Raw genomic sequence first — 14,240 nt, forward strand, 5'->3', positions numbered from 1 at the left:
GGTTAGCTCTTCTATCCTCCAGTGAGCTTTCCTTGATTTCCCAAGTCTAGCTAGATGCCTTTCTCCTGGACTCACATAACACACTATGTCAACCTCCCTCTTGGAATATATCATATCTATATCTATATCATCTGTATCTATATCTATATCACCTATATCTATCAATATCTATATCTATATCTATATCTATATCTATATCTATATCTATATCTATCTATCTATCTAAAACTCATTCACTTGTTTGCATCTCTCAGACAAAAAAATTCCTAAAGGGGAAGATATGTATTTTATGTATAATATCATTCTCAGAGCCAGACAAGCACCAAGGAAATGCTATATAATTTGTAAATATTTTTGATCAACTTGAACACACACACACAAAAAAGAAAGTATGAAAACAAGTCACAATGGCTTTAAGCCTAAGGTGGTCTTTCCAAGCTAAATAAAGGGCAAGGTAACATACAGGAAAGGGCTTCAGCACTTACATTTGCACATGCAAACCCTGTAGCTCTTTAGTGTGGCTGCAGGAGGTTCTGAATGAAGTATTACACAGACAACTAGCACATCCATGCTCCTTTATGATGTAAGCATCTGGGGTCACATGTTTTCTTACATACACTCACAATTTTTGCTGAAATATTTGAAGTATTTTATGTCACCTTCATCGTATTGGGGACCTTCTACTAGTCAGAGAATCTGTAAGACCATAGTGAATTGTCATGCACTTCTCTGGATATGTATTTAAATTAGAAAAAATATTCACCAAATTCTATCTTTAAAATGTTCAGATATTTATTGTATTTTTATTTTTTTAAAGATTTATTTATTTTAGAGAGAGAGAGAGAGCATGAGCGGGAGGGGCAGAAGGAGAAGGAGAGAGGATCTCAAGCAGACTCCTGAGTGCAGAGCCTGATGCAAGGCTCAATCTCATGACCCTGAGATCATGACCTGAGCTGAAACTAAGAGTGGGTCACTTAACTGACTCTGCCACCCAGGGGTCCCTAAGGTATGTACAGATAATTTTAAATGATGCTTTTGAATATGCATTACATGCAGTTAGCTCATCACTCAAAGGTTGTAGAAGAATATGCATAATAGAAGAAGTCTTCTTCCTTTTCACATTGCCCAGGCACTTAACTCAATACACTCAAGGCAAATACTGATGGAGATTTTTATAGATCATTTGTAAAATGGGAAATTAAGTTAGGTAGAATATATTTTTAAAGTAAGTTCTCACCTGACCCTTCATTTTGGCTTACTTTCTCTTGTTATTGGATCCTGTAATATCAGATCATTTTTCTTACAATACATATCACATCCACAACTTAGTATATAGTATCTGTCTTTTCTGCTGGATGGTAGTTTTCATAAAGGAAGGGGAAAATGTGTGCATCTTATTTCCAGGTGTACTCTTACCCTTACACTGCCTTTCAAAAGTCTGATAGGTACTGAAGTCTGGGTGAATGAATGGGAAATGAATAAGTGTGGGTTAATCTATGTAACCAATCAAAAAAATAGAAAGAGAGAGAAAACCAGAACTAGGTCTTTCAAAAAGAGAGAATAAAATTCAAGGAACTGTTTACATAGAGTTGCTGGTGAATCATGGTGAGATAAGGAGGCAAACCAAAGATTAATAACATATGTTGAAAGCATGATTAGTCTGGGAGCAGATGGCACAGAGGGAAGAGGTAGTGATACCAGATGCAAAAATTGGAGAGTAAGAGGAGTAAAAAGTAAGGGGAGCTAGAATAATGGCCATCAGTGGTTGGGGCACAGAGGGAGGGGCTGTTCTGCATGGGCTAAGGAGATGCAGCCACTGCTAAGGATGTTGCCACAATGTCTAACCATCCTGTAGGAAAGGAAAAAAGACTCCCATTTCTTACTCTTGCTTCCCTGTTTTCACCTTTGCCTAAACCTGCAGAGAAGCCAGTTGGCAAGAGAAGCTAGGTGGCAGAAAAATGGTGTAACCTGTGATGAAGAACAGAGTGAGGGTGAAGAAAAGCACAGAAAAAGGATTAGTGAAGTAACAAATACCCAGTGCAATTGACCCTATAAATACCTGGTGGACTGATTTCCAGCAGAGCGAGCCTGTGGCCAGTGGGACACATACTATTTCAATGTAGATGAATTCAGTATAGATGTCTTCTCTGGCATTATTCATTTTAGGAGAACAAGGATATGTCTTTCAAATATGTCTCTTTCAAAATGAAAGTGTTACAGACACTAAATCTATGAATACTACAAGAGGGCCCAGTGTATGAGAAAACATACTGAGTAATTAATAAAGTTACATACAATAGAGAATCATGGTGAGAGTAATCATTTCTCACATGTAGAGTGTGTAAGGCTGCTAGAAACATGAGGAATAGACTAGCAAAAGTATTTTGATACTTATGTGGGAAACATTTATAGCTTCTGGGATGTAAAAATGTGTGATCATAAAAGATCCTGTGTTTTTTCTGACATCAACTTTATGGTCCAAGTAATAGATTTCAGCCATCAGAGAAAACATTCCAGACCCTTTTTTTCATTGTTTCATTATTAAAGAGCTGGAAAGAAAATGAGAAAAACAGTTTGTCAGTTACATAAACATGGAGTGTTTTTAACAAATATTCTCTGATTTTAGAATAAAGAAAATATTATTAATGGCAAGAAATATGTGGCCCAAATATTGGTAAAGATAAAAAAAACGCACCTGTGTGTCTGTATTGTTGATGTAATGTAGCAAAGGAAAGAAGCAAAGGACACAGGTGGTGACTTATTTTTGTCTCTTGGTAAAATCTCCTATGAAAAACAAAGCAAGGCAAGAAAAGTGAAGTATTTGACTTATACTACCCAGGTCATCAAGCAGTGTACTTTAACATTTCTAGGCACCTGATACAAGTTCACTGAGTAAATGATTAATTGGAAATACAAAATATTACAGGTGGAAAATATATGAGGTTCATAACATAAAATGTTGTCATTGTGCAGAAAAATTGAAACCCAGAAAGAATAGAAAGAAACATAGTCAAGTTTATAGAGTCATGACAGATAATGAATGGCGTTCCTGGTTTTGTGTTTTCGTTTTTGTTTTTAACTCTAGCAGTAGCAGGTAAGGCTACTGAATTTATAGTCAGTCAGCCTTGGGATCAATTCAGAACTCTGCTACTTCTTGTGCAGAACTTCCACATTCAGGGGTGCCTGGGTGGCTCAGTTGGTTAAGCGTCTATCTTTGACTCAGATCATGATCTTGAGGTCTTGGGATTGAGCCCTGCATCAGGCTCTCTGCTCAACGGGGAGTCGGCTTCACCCTCTCCCTCCGCCCCTCCCCCTGCTCATGTCTCTGTCTCTCTCTCTCTCTGTCAAATAAATAAATAAAATCTTTTTTTAAAAAAAGAAAACCTCCACATGCAGTTAAGTTCTTTATTTTTTTATTTTTTTTATTGATTTATGATAGTCACACAGAGAGAGAGAGAGAGAGAGAGATGCAGAGACATAGGCAGAGGGAGAAGCAGGCTCCATGCACCGGGAGCCCGACGTGGGATTCGATCCCGGGTCTCCAGGATTGCGCCCTGGGCCAAAGGCAGGCGCCAAACCACTGCACCACCCAGGGATCCCAGTTAAGTTCTTTCTGCCTCAGTGTTCGCATCTGTACATAGGGATAAACATTATGGAACTTTAGATGTTTAGAAGGATGGAATGAGCTAATGCATCTAAAGGATTGGGCAGAGTGCATAGCAAGGAACAATGCAGATGAAATCTTTTTCATGTTTTGCTGTACCACAGACTTTTCATCAAGGACTTATCATCCAAGCTTTTGAGTTGAAAAGATAGTCTAAATTTCTTTTTTTCTTTTAGAGATTTTATTTATTTATTCATGAGAGATACAGAAAGAGAGAGGCAGAGACATAGGCAGAGGGAGAAGCAGGCTCCATGCAGGAAGCCTGATGTGGGACTCGATCCTGGGATTCCAGGATCATGTCTTGAGCCAAAGGCAGGTGCTCAACTACTGAGCCACCCAGGTGTCCCGATAGTCTAAATTTCTAAGGTGATCTCTAGGGAGCAGGAAGACAGCACTCAAGTTTCCTGTGATATGTTCTTCAGGACCCACTTGAGTATCTTCCCACTATCATCGTGGGTTTTTTTTTAACATTTATTTATTTATTCATGAGAGACACAGAGAGAGAGGCAGAGACATAGGCAGAGGGATAAGCAGACTCCCTGCAGGGAGCCGGATGTAGGACTTGATCCCAGGGCTCCAGAATCATGACCTGAGCCAAAGGCAAATGCTCAACCACTGAGCCACCCAAGTGTCCATCATTGTGGTTTTCTTGTCCAAACCAACAGTCTAGATTTATTATTTCCTGATTACATCTTTTCATATATATTATATACATACATATATATGAAAAGATATATATATGCTTTTATTTATTTATTTGAGACAGGGAGAGAGAGCACAAGCAGTGGGGAGAGGGAGAGAGGGAGAAGCAGACTCCTCACTGAGCAAGGAGCCTGATGAGGGGCTCTATGATCCCCAAGACCCCACGATCATGACCTGAGCCAAAGGGAGACACCTAACCGATGAACCACCCAGGTGCCTCTCCTGATTACCTCTATTATCTAAAGCAAACAGGTTACTCAGCAGCAAACTGAACACTGAGATCTTTAGTCCATTTGGACAAAGAACTTTGTAATTAGCCCTTACTTACAGGTGTGGATATAGGGAGCGTGCAGTGAGGAAAACACTTCTGGCTGTATGGTTTTTACAGAGGGGCATGGGTATGAGTGACGGTGTCACATTGATTAACACAAAATTAGCAAGAAAAGGCAGTAAGTATCCACTGAGATGCCTTGTACACACCTGGTGCCCATAAATTTCTGTTTTTAATGAACTAGGTTAAAAGATATGGAGTTGGAATATGTTCCAGGCATGGTTTTTCTGAAGGACATAGGAAACATATCAAGGACTTTGCAAATGCTTAGCATTCAATCAAATACATATATCATATGTATCAATCATATATATATGTATGTGTGTATATATATACATGTGTATTGTATATACACACATTATATATGTGTATTGTGTGTTTATATATATATAGTGTCAGTAGCTAGAATCAAAGCTTTGATAGGAAAGATGTGGGTACATGAGACTAAGGATGGGTATATTGAGGTAGAGGCAGTTGAAATATACTAACTCCGAGATTCCCTCAAGCTCTCTATGCCTGTGGACTTACTCTGTTCTGCCTTTTTAGAGAAAAATGGGCACCCTTGTTCAAAGACATAACTGGTATTTGCCTTTCAGGGCAGTCTTGACCTATTCAGGATTATTCCTCAACTACTCTCCTTGCCACCATACCAATAATTTTGTCAAATCTGAGCATGACTCGAGACGGGAAGAGCTCATTATGTGAAGAGAAGAGAGGACTTTTTTGCCAAAGGAGCTATCAAACCTAGCTAATATAACCTGCCTAGTACATGCCAAAATCAATTGGAGACTATGTCTGTGAGTGGAGACTAAAGACCCTGAACCAGAAGGGACAAAAATATAATTGTGGAAATAAGAGAGTTTTCAATTTGAGGCACTAGTTGCATGCCTTAGAAATTAACACCTTGACCCAGGCCTTTGGAGATGATAGTAATGTGCTTCTTGGATGATTCTTAGAAACTTGCAAAACTCAATGGCTCACCTTCAGTGAGTTAGCAGAATAGCTATGGGAGAGTGTGCAAGAATGGGTCTAGAGTCTCAGAAAAGAGCAAGTGCTAGAATGAATCCGCTATGGAAAATTGGAAGAGACTCCAGTTGCAAATGCCAAAGCAATAAAGGATGTGCTGGTGAACACCAGCATTCCTAATTACCTCAATAATGGCTGTCCTCTGTATGACAGGATTGACAGTGGACAATTCCATCACTCAGTGAGGATGAGAGAATTCCAGAGTAGCCAAACTCAGGGAGCAGCACTTAATCATCAAAAGCAATGTGGGTGTAATGACCAGAAGGGACATCTCAGTCAAATGGCAGCCTTGAGACATCTTACAGCTGGGTCATCCTTGGAGATGACTCCTAAAACATGATGTACTCAGAGTGTCTGTTTTATATACGTAGCCTTGGTGGTGCAATTCATGTTTAAGAGCTCTTGATGGGACGACACTAGGTCACAGTAGGAGGTCAGTCTTCTTCTGACACTGTTATGGACTGAATGTTTGTGTCCTCCCAGAATTCACAAGCTGAAGCCCTATGCCCCATGGTGATGGTATTTAGAGATGAGGCATTTGGGATCTAATTAGGGTTAGTTAGCTAGATGAGATCATAGATTAGATCTCATAGGGTAGATTAGAGCCCTCATGATGGGATTACTGCTTTTGTAAGAGGAAACCCTAAAGAGGCTCACTCCCTTGGTCTCTGTTTCTCCCTGTAAGGACACAGTGAGATGGGGGACATCTACAAGGCAAAAGAAGAGGCTCAGATGAACTTACCTTTCTGGCATCTTGATCTTGGACTTGCCAGCTCCCAGACTGAGATATAAATGACTCTTATTTCATCCAAGTCCATGGTATTTTGTTATTGCCTGTTTTATTTATAGTCCTCTGCTTTCCTCACATCCTTCCATGCTCTCCGTGAGAGTACTCAGGCAAGAATCTCTGTCTCAGGTTCTGCTACTGGGGAACCCAACATAGTATAGTAATGTTTACTTACATATTTACTGAGTATATACCAGTGCCAGGCACGTCCACACAAGATATGCAACAGTGAATAAGACAAGCACTTTAGTGGCTTCATAGGGCTCAGAGGCTAGTGATCTCATTAGCATTATTTACTAAGCATTTTATTAATGAGATCTGATAGGGATTTCTAAGAATACTTTTATTCATTTCATAATGTCTTTTAAAGTTTTTATTAGCTTCTGGATATATTGTGTTTTGATCAGAGAATATGCCAAATAGTATCTTATTTACAGAAAATGTACCAAGGGCTTAATAAATTTGATACATATTCCAGAAATATTCAAAGATCAAGTATCTTACTTGACTTCTCAACCTATTCTTGTCTTATACTTTTCTGGTGTTATTCCATAGGTGCCATATTTTCTGGTTTCTCATTGATATTTTTAAATGGGTTTTGTTTATAAAAGTATTTCCTCTGGTTTCTTTATTAAATTATCTCTTCAATCATCCTCTTTGCTATTTTTAAAGTTATTTTTTTGTACTTGTTTTTGCAGTAATCAGTCCCCATATTCTTTGTTTCTCTCTCTCTCTCTCTCTCTCTCTCTCACTCTCCCTCCCTCGCTCTGCTCCTGCCCCATCCTTATTTGAGGAGATCTGTTCCCCATCTCAGTGTTTGCCAGCAATCATGGACTGCCAGTTTCCCTATTCTTTCCATATTCCTCTTGGGTACTGTTGAGGACCTGAGTACACATGTCCGGTACAACCATAAGGTACATCGTGATGTATGATTCCAGGCTTATTCTTGGCACTTAGAGTTGGTGTATTTCTGCCTTAAGAAATGGTCTCATTTTACTCTCTGCTGTCTTCTTATGCATCAAACTTAAAGAATTAATCTTTATGTGAAAACATACAATTTCTAGTGTGCAGAGCTACATCTTGGCCTTTTCCCGTCTTACTTAATTTTACATCCCAGGGCTCTACCCTCCCACCTGGGTTTCAATTTGCCACCACTTATATCTCCTCTTCCCATAGTTGCCCCTATGTTGTTCCCATAGTTATCTGTCAGCCACAGCCTCTGCCTGGAAGAGGAGCTATGCAGGTGGACATTACTGTATTCTGATCACATTAAGAAGGAATATTAACACTGGTTAAGATTGCTTTCACCTAATACTTTTGTTAGTGATCCAGCATCTAATTTTGGAAACAAAATTTCAGGAGGCAGAATCATCAGACACCTTGGGCAAAGAAACATTTAAAACCACAACCAGCTATTTACATTTTGAGATTTTTTTAAATAATAAATTTATTTTTTATTGGTGTTCAATTTGCCAACATACAGAATAACACCCAGTGCTCATCCCGTCAAGTGTCCCCCTCAGTGCCTGTCACCCATTCACACCCACCCCCCGCCCTCCTCCCCTTCCACCACCCCTAGTTCATTTCCCAGAGTTAGGAGTCTTCATGTTCTGTCTCCTTTTCTGATATTTCCTACCCATTTCTTCTCCCTTCCCTTCTCTTCCCTTTCACTATTATTTATATTCCCCAAATGAATGAGACCATATAATATTTAAATGCATGTTAACTTCAGCTACATTTTTCCAAAGGACAGATGCATTCACACTCAACAGATACCCTGAGAGCGCTTCTTGAGAATATGATCACTCTCTCCATGCCTCAGTGAAAATCCATCCAATGTGTCTTTCAAGCCTTCCATTTTATAGAACTATTGTGGAGACTTTGCAAATGGAGACTTTGGAGGAGTCCAACAATATATAACTCTATAGCAAAATGCAGATACCGTGAAATACTGCACAGGGTTGAGTTGCATCTGTCATTATAAAATATTCAGATGAGAACACCTAAATAGGAAGAATAAGCCAGCATGGCATGGAAAAAAAACAACTTCTAACAGAGTTTCTAAAATAATTAATATGTAAAACAATTTTAATACATTCTTCTCAAGTTAATTGGCAGCACAATTGACTATTCTTGTATGAAAGATGTAACCACAGGAGTTAAAAATAATTCAACTGCATTTTTAAAATATTTATTTCCACCTATCGTGTTGCCCAATCTCTTTTATTTGCCTGACATTGCCTATGGAAGAAACAGTTGGCACAATTATACACATTAATAGTTCCCAAATATGTTTTATAGCTTAGAAGAATAATCTGAACAAGGTGTATATGATGGAAAAGTTATTTGCACAATTTAAATGGAAGAGCTAAAGAAAAAAACACTAGAAATATATAAAATTTTGTGCACCTGTGAAAATGTGTTACTTTGATCATTTAAATTTGCCAAAATTCTACTGTTTTGAGCTAATATGTAAGTAATTTATTAAATAAACTGGTTATGAATGCACTCATATTCCAAGGTGGGCATGTGGGTGGAAATATGAGCCTGAAGATACACCCTCTATTATAAAACACACACACATGTACGTATTATTTTCCTGCAATGACTGTCAATTTAGTAGAAAAGCTGGGACCCTCATTCACTCTTCTCTGAGAGTAAAGGAATTCCTACACAGTTCTTTTATATTTGTGCAAGTAGGGCCCCAACTGGTTGGCCAGCCATATGTATGTAGACGTGTTCTACTTGTACTGTGTATAATAAAGCAGGGTGAAGTAAAACATGGCGCTTTCACATAGGGTAATTTGAAAAGAGTTTAATAAAAGAAAAGGTGACAAGTGTGCTCAGGGTATAGTGACATCAAGCCGTGGTTCAGAATGTGAGGTGACGCCGAGGTCTGAAGAGAAAAGTGGGGAGAAGGGAATACATGGAACCCAGGAAGGCTTTTGTCAAGGGCTGTGAAACTTGCGGACACAGTCAGCTGTGCAGGAAATATGCTAAAGGAATATTCTCCCTCTAGTCCCCATCGTCTAAACCAGTGTGGGGGCACCCGGGTGGCTCAGCGGTTTAGCACCGCCTTCAGCCCAGGGCGTGATCCTGGAGACCTGGGATCCAGTGCCTTGTGGGGCTCCCTGCATGGAGCCTGCTTCCCCCTCTGCCTATGTCTCTGCCTCTCTCTCTCTCTGTGTCTTTCATTAATAAACAAATAAAATCTTAAAAAAAAATAAACTAGTGTGGAAAGCAGAGAATAAAGGAACGCATGGATGTAATCCACACAGGTGGGTCTTCTGTGCAGAGATCACTGCAAAAACTAGTGGACAGTTTGTCTGGTTTCATTAATTCAAACTCTTGCTCTGGTGACTGCTTCATCAGGCTCCATTCATCACCTCTCTCATCCCTTCCTGCCGTCCACCCTGCATTTTCTGGCTGCAGAATCAGCCTAGTAGAAAGGGACTGGGGAGCTCCATTTTAGCTTTACTTGGGCTATTCTTACAAAATGGAAAAGATTTTAAGGTATGTGTCATGTCAAAATCAAAAGGAGACTACTGAATTAATTTTATAATATGTAAGTGATGACTGGAGTAGTAAAACCTGTGTATTACAACCCTGAGTTTCAAGCCTGGAAACATGCATGTTGTCACGTAAATGAGAAATAGCTCATACCTCTACCAGAATCGGTATCACATAAGTCATTGATTTGGAGGCTGCAGTTCATAAAACAATAAATAAGTGAAAATCCTGGGTCACGAGCAAATTGAATCCAGTGGTTATATTATTGCAGAATTGGGTACACGGTGTGGTTTTCACACCGTTCCAACCATCAGTTCACTCGCTATAAATTACCTGGCATTCAGCTTATCAAAAGAGGAGCTAGCTGAACGTTACCTAGTGCTAGAGCCTGATGATGTGCCAGTGGAGTCTAAGTCACACTTTCTGTTCGTGTGCTGCTCTACCAAACAGCTCAGAAATGTCAAGAATGTTACTAAGCTGCCAGTGTGTCAAATGCATGGTGGAAAGTACATGGCAAAAAGCTTTCCCTTTTGTTTTCTTGGTTGCATTAGTGTATTCTGAGCTCTTTTATGGCTCCAGATGGGCAACATTTGAACAACTGCTTTCCTTTCATAGAAAACACTGTCATGCCCTTGAGGCAGGGAAAGTCCGATTGTTATAGCTCATACTGTTCTGCTACAGAATTATTAACCCAAACCTTTGAGTGGATTCACTCTAATAGTCACAGTCTTTGAGGTTTCTTGAATAAATCTTGATCTGAATTTGAGAATGGGTTACTTTTCCTTAAGTAATTCAAACCAAATAGAGCCCTCCCAACTTCTTGCTCTCCTATTCCCAAATATCCTGTAGCAAATAAAGATTGAGTTTGGTTATCAGGCAGCTATAAATAGGCAAATTCTCCCCTTTAGGGGGGTGTCTGACCTAAAGCAGAAAATATGCAAGTTTTTGGCACTGAAAGACAGCAAAGAGAATCAGGGGTGCAGGGTATGAAAGGCTAACGAGCTGGGAAGCTTTTCATTGTAGAAGCTCAATGAGCAAGAATGAGGACACCAGCTTTGTGCTGCTGGTTGTCCTACAACAGTTGTGTGATCTCAATTAAGGCTCCTAACCTTAAAGTGAGGATAATAGTACTGCTCCATTCGAGTTTTATTGCTTGATACCGAGCATCAAGGGAGATGATGATGTGACAGTAGGCAGTGGATGGAAAATAGGATCTATGAAAATGCAGCCTGATTAAAAGTAGAACAAAATTTGTGGTTTTTTTTGGAAAAACACGTGAGCATAAAAATACTACCAAAACACACAACATGATTTCTGATAAAGCCCTCTTATACCAAATAATCTAGGTATACAGAATCAACTCTTAGGAAAAGCAAAATATGATCAAGAGTAATCATCACTAGAAAGTTTTGGAATAGATCTTACTAAATTTTGCTCCATGAAATTCTTTAAGCAGAATACTTACAGGTGTTATGTTTTAGGAAGAAGTAAGGGAAGGGATGGGAAGGGAAAAACAAGACATGGAAAGTTATGGGATTCTATGGTCAAATAAAATAAATTTGGAAACTAAAATTAAACAGATAAGATTTTTCAGACTTTAACACCCTGATATTTACCTTCATCATATATAAGAGGGGCACATGGTATGCAGTGTTTCAAAAACATTTTTTTTAATTGAAGCTGCTGGAATATACTTTGAAAAAATTGATGTTGTAGAGAGGTTTACTTAAGCACTTCTGGAAAGCAGCCAAGTCCTGGAACAGTGGAGGTAGCAGGTTCCTTGATGCACAGAGAACATCAATCAAAACAAACAGAAAAAATAACAGTGACTAACTGAACTGTGTGTTCAGTAACTCACAGATTACAAAACATTTCCACATAATTATCTCTTTTGATTCTCAGTTCACTTTTGCAAATAGGTCCTGTAAACACACTGGCAGATAAAGAAGCAAATGGTGGTGGAGTTTCAGTGTCTAAGATCACAGAACTAGTGAGAGAATAGGAGTTTCAAATCTAAAGTGTCCAACTTCAAATCTACTGAGTTTCCACCATCACCTGCTGCTTTATTGTTTAGAAAGAATAAGAGAGACAGTGTAACACTTTGCAATAGTTCCTTAAAAACCCAAAATAAGGGATAGAGACTTTTCCTTCTATTAGATCCTAAAAACCACAGGGCAAAGTGGTTTTTAAAGGAAACCTCTCTAGGGTCTTTTAGATATCTGGACAGTTGATATGGGTGACATTTAATGGGATGAGGGACAATATGCCGTCCCACTGTGCTATGTGGGAAAGGGCTGAACCATTTTCGAATGCCCTGCTAAACTACTAGCTGAGCTTATCCTAAGCACAGTAGAAATATGGTCTAGCAGGACTTTATACGTGGTAATACTAAAAAGTTTGTACAAAAATTATGTGAAAAGCTAATATATAAGGTGTTATGATGGGATACCACTATGGAATAAAGACACTGTCTTAAATTGATCAACACTGAGCATTCTTCTGTATTAATTTTGGCATTGACAAATACATGCTGGGTTGAAACTGGTTTCAGAGAATTAGAGGGGCACCTGGAGTTCAGTGGGTTAAGCGGCCAACTCTTGTTTTCAGCTCTGGTTATGATCTCAGGGTTGGGAGATTGAGACCTCACCTGGCTCACATTCAGCATGGAGTCTGCTTGAGATTCTCTCTCTCTCCCTCTGCTCCTGCCCCCACCTCTCTCTCTCTCTCTCTCAAAATAAAATTTTAAAAAATACCTTTTTCAAAAAATTAGAAGTTATTATAAAAGAAATAAAACATCTGACAAGTGTGAAAAGGATATTGAGAAAAATTTAACAAGATTAGAGCCAAAAAATGAAATAGCAGAGATATCAAAGCTTTGATCACATTTCAGGAGTGACAAATGGTTAAAAATATTTCCTATGTTGCCATCCAATACACTTTTGAAACATAATAAGAAATCTGTGTTATGGGGATCCCTGGGTGGCTCAGCGGTTTTGCACCTGCCTTTGGCCCAGGGCGTGATCCTGGAGTCCCGGGATCGAGTCCCGCATCGGGCTCCCAGGATGGAGCCTATTTCTCCCTCTGCCTGTGTCTCTGCCTCTCTCTCTCTCTCTCTCTCTCTCTCTCTCTCATAAATAAATAAAAATAAATCTTAAAAAAAAAGAAATCTGTGTTATGAAAAGTTACATACTAATTTTTTTTTGGCTCTATTACCAAGTTAACAGTTTCTTTTCTATCTTCTGATATTGTCCTTGGAGGTCTCCTATACAGCTTTTCTAGAACCTATAGTACTAATGCTTCCTTTTTCTCATCCCTGTTGTCTTTCAAAGAATATTGTCATTAAGACCTGTCAGAGTACTAGAGATTGGTCATAGGCCTCAAGATGTAGGAGCTTTTAAGGTAGGAGAGATGGTTCTTATGATACCTAATTATTATATAGTGCTTTTGAAAAGATTTAGTTTAGGGACAGCTAATGTTCTTCTGACCAATTGTATCATTCTAGGGTCCATATATGATCAAGTATCAGAAGGTCTGATTCTGGTCACTTCTTAATTCTGTGTAATCTCTCTGTACTCAGTGTCTATATTAGTCAAATGAAAAGATTTGGATTAAATGGCTTCTAAGGTCATTTCCAATCCTGAAATTCTAAGATTTTCTTTTTTTTTTTAAGATTTTATTTATTTATTCATGAGAGACACAGAGAGAGAAGAAGAGGGAGAAGCAGGCCCCCTGAGGGGAGTCTGATATGGGACTTGATCCCAGGACCCCGGGAACATACCCTGAGACAAAGGCAGATGCTCAACCACTGAGCCACCCAGGTGCCCCTACTGAAATCTCACTGTAATGAATATTTTACAGTAGGGTGCAAGCACCTGCTTATTTTGTGATGTTGACTATCCTTATACATGAACTTTGACAATAATATCTGGTCTTTGAATGGTATATCCTTTACATACACACTTGAACTCTGCAGGAAAATAGCACCTACAATCACTTGGTTTCCTATTAGATGATACATTCATTTTGCTTATTTTTCCTTCAGTCCACCAAGATGCATCATTACCAGATTATGTATGACTTTTAAGTATATTTCAAAGCATATTAGGATGAAAACTAGCAAATAACATAAACTCAAAATCTTAAAATCAAACTTGACTTCCTTTACACTGATGTCTTGAATTAGTTGCCAGGGCATGTCGCTGATACCTCCTCATTCCTAA

At 38.9% G+C, this 14,240-nt stretch overlaps 1 protein-coding gene across 2 annotated transcripts in view; it reads left to right on the forward strand.

Moving 5' to 3' along the window:
* Nucleotides 1-942: 942 nt before the first annotated feature.
* PRR16 (proline rich 16) overlaps nt 943-14,240 on the forward strand; it is a 198,630-nt gene continuing 185,332 nt past the window's right edge. For both annotated transcript variants that reach the window (XM_038551894.1, XM_038551908.1), the window contains exon 1: nt 943-1,006. The gene's annotated coding sequence lies outside the window, so the exon portion shown is untranslated. The remainder of the gene's footprint in view (nt 1,007-14,240) is intronic.

Source organism: Canis lupus, chromosome 11 (genome assembly GCF_011100685.1).
Source record: "Canis lupus familiaris isolate Mischka breed German Shepherd chromosome 11, alternate assembly UU_Cfam_GSD_1.0, whole genome shotgun sequence".
Lineage (NCBI taxonomy): Eukaryota > Metazoa > Chordata > Mammalia > Carnivora > Canidae > Canis > Canis lupus.